This window comes from Callorhinus ursinus, unplaced genomic scaffold (assembly GCF_003265705.2).
Source record: "Callorhinus ursinus isolate GAN/ISIS: 27379988/994484 unplaced genomic scaffold, GSC_fseal_2.0 scaffold11, whole genome shotgun sequence".
Lineage (NCBI taxonomy): Eukaryota > Metazoa > Chordata > Mammalia > Carnivora > Otariidae > Callorhinus > Callorhinus ursinus.
Genome location: NW_027397073.1, coordinates 6,752,600 through 6,759,039, shown reverse-complemented (window position 1 = coordinate 6,759,039; position 6,440 = coordinate 6,752,600). Strand labels below are relative to the sequence as shown.

The window sequence follows — 6,440 nt, the reverse complement described above, 5'->3', positions numbered from 1 at the left end:
CGGGCTCGGGCTCGGGCTCGGGCTGCGGTCCAGCGGCCGGAGGGCGGGCGGGCTCGGGAGGGCCCAGGCCGCGCCGCCGCCGCCGCCGCCGGGAGGTCGCGCCGGGCCCCCAGTGTGTGCCGCGCGTGACGGAGCCGCTGGGTGTGATTTACTCACGCGGGTGTGGGGGCGGTGGGCCTTTACACTGCCCCTGGAAGCGAGGCAGGCCTCGGTTTTCAGTTTGCTTCAGGAGTTGGCAACTTCAGGGACACCGTTGTGGCTCATTTTGTAGCACAACTATTGACGTTTCTCGGTGGCGGGTCCTGGCCCAAAACTTGGAATGTGTGCAGCAGGCTGGGTGCCAGCTGCACCTTTGGTCGGAGTGTGCTGTCTGGGGATCCCGTCCCCGCTTTTTGGAATTAAGGGCCAGGTGGGGATATGTGGTAGAACTCAGGCTTCCGGTAACGAAATACGTAGCGTTGACTGCAGTTCGGCCGCTGTTTCTTGAACTAGACGTGGAGCCTGGAGGAGGCAACAGGCGGCTGTGTGTGAGGACGGAGAACGTGGTAGTCGCAATACAAATGTGAACGAGACGCCACACGTTTCCCCGAGACGTTTTTATTGTCGCTGTTACTCGGAGTGCAGATCCATGTGTCCTCCAACAAAAGTCAGCCGCCATCGACTTCAGGACGAGATGTCTGCGGTGTTGCCAGCCAAAGGAGGTGCTTGAGACTTCTAAAAACCCCAACAAGTAACAACACGAGGTCCACTTAGCCTATTTGAATGAGTGGATTTTAAGTCGAATACTTGGTGCTGTCGAGAATCGTCGTTCTTTAAAAACATCAGTGCTATTGTTCACCAGGTTTCGCAGATAAAGCAGGAAAATGTAGCCCGCGAGAGTTCTCTTGTCCTGTGTGCCTTCTGGTTGTTCTTCGCTGCTGTACCATCTGTGTGGATGCGGTAACTTTCAGAACCCCCGCCCTAAGCGCAGTGTGTCACCTCGCCCCTTGGTGCCAGGACCTTCCCGGCTGGTCTCTCCCTGCCCTTGCGGAAGCTGGCTCGCCGACCGTCCGCTGGTAACGCTTCTCAGAAGAACTTACTACCTGGAGTGCGGCAGGTGCTTGGCACTGTTTGATCTGCTTAAGGATGAGCCTTTACCCTTTTTAGGTCTCTCTTCAGCATCTCTTTTGAAATACTCTTTCCCTTTATTGTGATCTTTAAATGCCTTCTACATTGGTGGGAGGTACCTGGCCCTGTCCCAGGGCCGGCCTTCAACAGCCTCCCCGGGACCCAGGGGCACACCCTCTGGCACCCCCACCAACGCAGCACCTTGCAGGTGGAGAAGGGCTTTGGGTGACCTTGACCTGGGACGTCAGTAGCCTACGTGGGCTGTGCCATGACCTGGGAGGAAAAGCTCTGCTGTGCTGACTGGATTCCTACCCATTTTGCCATCCGATTGACTATTCCTTTTAACCGCCCTCTTTTTGGGGAACAGAAGCAAGTGTCTGCTTATGTCTTGTTATGTAACTTCACTCCCCAGGGAAAACGCTGGTAGTTTTCTCCGTTGTCATCAGTTTTCAGGAAACTTCTGTGTTATTAACAGCAAGTATCTTTGGGGCGCCTGTGTGGCGGTGCCCCCGTAGGTTGGGTGTCCGCCTTCGGCTCAGGTCATGGTCCCGGGGTGCTGGGATTGAGCCCCGCATGGGGCTTCTTGCTCGGCGGGGAGCCTGCTTCTCCCTCCCCTCTGCCTGCAGCTTCTCCTGCTTGTGCTCTCTCTCTCTCTTTCTGTGTGTCAAATAAATAAAATCTTAAAAAAAAGCAAGTATCTTTTATTTTGCTCATAGAAGTAATTGTGTGATCTTATTTAAGAGTCACAATATAGTCTGAAAAAAGGAAATATGTACATTTCTGAATTTGTGCCAATTACTGTTCTCTCAAAAATATGCAGTCATGTGGAATGGGTTGATACACAACTGTGTTGACTATGAGGTCAGATAACCCCGTGTTATTTATATATAGTTTAACTAACGGTTGTGTGTGCATTTTAATTTTATGTGTGTGTGTTTTTTAATGTAATGTGTGTGCATTTTAATACTCAGCGGTAGGTAGGTAAGTAAATGAGCTAAGCTAATATCACTGTTTGCTATTTGTTTGTTGCATCTTTTATGGGAAGTGAAGATTATTTCAGTTCTTGGTCCTCATCCCTAATCTTTTTCCAGTTTTGGAAATGGCACATCTGTGGTGCCTGAGTATTTCTGTAAAATTACTCCTCTTACAAGGGAGAAATTTATAAAAACTAGTGTATGTCATAAAAAGGGGAACTTTCTTGTATGACGAGATTGATCGAAAGAGTAGTTCAGATAGTAAAAACGAAACAGCATTGGGACATGTTTTAAATTGTATTGACAATGAGATTGTCATTAATGTTTTTGTGGTTAATCTGTTATTCTGTACAGTAGGTTGGTTTAGCTAATGAGTAGTGAAGGCTTTGGAACTAAGGGCACATTTTACTTTAAACTGACTTCAGGGTCTGTGATGATGCATACAAACATTAAATTTTACTGAATGGGGCAATTATTTTTAGGTGGCCGTTGGTCTCATTGATGTTTCAAGAATGGATGTACTCAGATAAAGTCGTTTAAGATTTGGATTCTCGTGTTGCATACTGAGGACCTTTTGGAGGTGTTTGATCTTTAGTATACATTGCTAGCTTTGTGACCTTGAACCCCTTTTTTTTTTTTTTTTAAGATTTTATTTATTTGACAGAGAGAGACACAGAGAGGGAACCCAAGCAGGGGGAGTGGGAGAGGGAGAAGCAGGCTTCCTGCGGAGCAGGGAGCCCGATGTGGGGCTCGAACCCAGGACCCTGGGATCATGACCCCAGCCGAAGGCAGACGCTTAACGACTGAGCCACCCAGCGCTCCTTGAACACATTTTATATTCCCTCCGAGTCTTACTCCTTCTGTGGGGCTCAAGTGAGGTTAATAAATCCGCCTGACCGATTTATTGTGAATATATGTTTTGTTTAAAGTAAAATCCAAACTCTCCACCATGGGCTACAAGATTTCTGCCCAGTTCTTCCATTCATCTTGAACAGCCCTGTCTTCCTCACCACAGAGTTACCCTCTAGCCTTTCTATTCACTCACATTCCAGGCTGCTTCTGAGCTCCTCACCTTTGACATGTCGTTGTTTGCCTAGAGTTTTTTTCTTATGCTTAGTTCATTGTCCCATCTTAATGCCAGGTTCACTGCATCAGGAAAGGCTTTCCTGACTACTCCTATAGCTCCTTCAGGAGCCCCATCTTACCAGTTTGTATGTTTTCATCATAACGTTTATTGCAGCGTATAACCATTTTGTTTATTTCTTTTGGTCTTTCTCCTCTTCCAAGTCCCACGTGGGCAGAATGTGGTCTGTGGTTCTGTGTCTCCCTAACACATCCCGTGGGGACATGGCGTACAGAAAGTGCTTGTAGTTTTTACATGGTTATGTACACACTAAAGGCAAGGATGTGCTGTGTATATGGTAGAAATCTGTTGGTTTTTTTGTGTTGCTTATTCCCATCTGAGCTGATCTCTTCAGCTGAATAAGTCATAGCCCTAATAAGGCCAACATTCTTGTAACTTTAGGGCCCAAGTCATCCTACACAGGGAGAGCTGTTTTCTTTTTTTTTTTTAAGTCGGCTCTTCTCCCAACATGGGTCCCAAACTCATGACCCCAAGATCAAGAGTTACATGCTCTACTGACTGAGCCAGGCAGGTACCCCAGGAACTGTCTTTACCTGTAGAGCCATAATGTGGGTCTGAGTTCATTCAGGTGTCCAACTGTCCAGTCACGAAGATGCACAGGCCTTCATCACTTCTGGAAGTGTAGTTATCTATAGTGTGTGGAGAGTAACAACTCCAAAGCACACTTCCTTGATGTTAGCTCACATAGCTTGATAAGGAAACCCTTCGTTATCTGTAAGCCCTGGCATTCTCAGTTATGTGATGCGGAATTCAGCAGGAGGGAAGAGCCTCATTTGGAATCAGACAAGTGGGAGACCTAGATAGCTAACTGGCTGATGAAGGCTTTCACAGGGATGCGGGTCTAGGTTTGAATTTCAGCTCTGTGACTTTATAGGGTAGGTTTTTAAAATAAATTCTGTCTTATTTGCTTTATCTGTAAAATGTAATAGTGGCTTTCTCAGCATTGTTGTGGAAATTAAACAAGAAAATGTACGTAAATGTGTGGATTCAGTGCCTGGAATATAACAAATGCTAATATTAATACTCAGTTTAGGGGCATCTGGGTGGCTCAGTTGGTTAAGCTTCTGCCCTCAGCTCAGGTCATGATCCCAGGGTCCTGGGATTGAACCTGTGTCAGGCTCCCTGCTCATTGGGGAGCCTGCTTCTCCCTCTGTCAAATAAATAAAATCTTGAAAAAATATAATCAGTTTAAAATATACTGTGATTGGTTAAAAAGAACATTCTGGGTAATCAGTAACTTGTATGTAAGACGTGGTTTTTCTTTCTTTTTTTTTTAAGATTTTATTTATTTGAGAGAGTGTGTGTGTGAGAGAGAGAGAGCACAAGCAGGTGGAGCTGCAGAAGGAGAGGGAGAAGCGGGCAGGGCTCCATCCCAGGACTGTGAGATCACGACCTGAGCCGAAGGCAGACACTTAACCAACTGAGCCACCCAGGCGCCCCAAGACTTGGTTTTTCTTTCTTTCTTTTTTTTTTTTTTTTTTAAGATTTTATTTATTTATTTGACAGAGAGAGACACAGAGAGGGAACACAAGCAGGGGGAGTGGGGGAGGGAGACGCAGGCTTCCCGCTGAGCAGGGAGCCCAATGCAGGGCTCGATCCCAGGACCCTGGGACCATGACCTGAGCCGAAGGCAGACGCTTAACGACTGAGCCACCCAGGCGCCCCAAGACTTGGTTTTTCTTAAGGAAGCCCTGTGTGGGGAAAGGGTGTAAGACCAAAGGGACAAGAAAAATGAAAATAAAAGAGGAAAGACAGTGGGAGCTCACAGAAGTATTAATGGTGCCAGCTACTAGGATCGTGAGGGTTACAGATGTGAGCAGCTATTGAGTTGCTTGGCACTGGGTCACTGCAGTCAGTTGGTGGGAGATGTAGAAGAAAAAAGGTACTGCACTTGGGCTTCTGCAAAGCCCCAGGCTCTTGTTTTCATACTGTTGTAATATATGTATTTTTAATCACTGTTAACAGCCATCACACTGAAATGTTTTCTTAAAATTATTAAAAGGGCATCACACTTGGAGGCAACTATGTTTGGGGAGCAGTGGCTGTCTCATTGTCCTTGGGAGCAGACCGTTGAGTAATAGAGAAGAAAGAAAGAGAAGACGGCGGATCTCTGAAGGCCTGGGACACAAACCATTATCTGAGCGTCAGTGAACCTGAAGATGTCACTGTGCCATCCTGAAGTTTTCCAGCAGGTAAATGTGGTCGTCTCAAGAGGCATCTATCTATATATAGCACTTCAGTGACAGCATGAGATTATATTTGATATACACGTTTGTGTTTAAGGTTTCCCTTTTAAGAGAACAGAGGAATACATGGCTCCCAGTGGGAAAGATGTTCATCAAAAACAATTTTAAGAATTTGAGATGTTATTCTTTAGAACGATTTAGAAAAGGTGTATTCACGTGCTCTAGATAGCCTATTATTTGGAGCTGCTAATGGTTGTTCTTATAGTGATAGGTGTTATTTTGAGTACCCCAGTAACACTGGATGGTTGAAGCAACAGGGTTAATACACCAGTAAAGTAAGATGAATTCTCACTTGTATGCTGTTAACTTTGTATGATTTTCCTTTTGTGAATTTTGTTTTGGTGTTTATAGTAATGAGATCTTTCTCATTAAAGCTTAATTTTGGTTTTAAAGGAAATATCATCCCTATGACAATAGTCATTTTTATCTGTTGGTAATTGCTTTTGAAAAAGTGAAAAAAGGGCGCCTGGGTGGCTCAGTTGGTTAAGCAACTGCCTTCGGCTCAGGTCATGATCCTGGAGTCCCGGGATCGAGTCCCGCATCGGGCTTCCTGCTCAGCAGGGAGTCTGCTTCTCCCTCTGACCCTCTTCCCTCTCGTGCTTTCTATCTCTCATTCTCTCTCTCTCTCAAATAAATAAATAAAATCTTTAAAAAAAAAAAAAAAAAAAAAAGTGAAAAAAATATACTTAGGGAATATTATTATTACCAAATGTCACAGACTGTTGGAATATGTAAACTTGTAACACACATAGACTTATTTTAGGATTTTAGTCGTTTTGTGCGTTGAGAGAATTACTGCATTTTAGAATTAGAAGGAAGCTTCTGATTAGCGACCAGCTTCGTCCTTACGTGGATGATGGGGAAAGTGGGACTAAGGGTGGTTGAGCAATCGGCCCAAAGTCATACAGCACAGCACTAGCGGATTTTAGAGTGGGGTCTGGCGCGTGCAACTCTTCTTGTGGGTGCAGG

The 6,440-nt window shown here is 45.5% G+C and overlaps 1 protein-coding gene across 5 annotated transcripts in view; it reads left to right on the top strand.

Moving 5' to 3' along the window:
• The first annotated feature begins 138 nt into the window (after window positions 1-138).
• Window positions 139-6,440, top strand: part of SOCS6 (suppressor of cytokine signaling 6) — a 37,594-nt gene continuing 31,292 nt past the window's right edge. Inside the window, exons 1-2 of one of the 5 annotated variants that reach the window (XM_073898057.1) lie at window positions 139-1,096; window positions 5,228-5,417. The gene's annotated coding sequence lies outside the window, so the exon portion shown is untranslated. Of the gene's footprint in view, window positions 1,147-2,835; window positions 4,101-4,836; window positions 5,418-6,440 lie in introns of those variants that run through there. The other 4 variants (XM_073898056.1, XM_073898058.1, XM_073898059.1 and 1 more) reach the window with 4 other exon arrangements.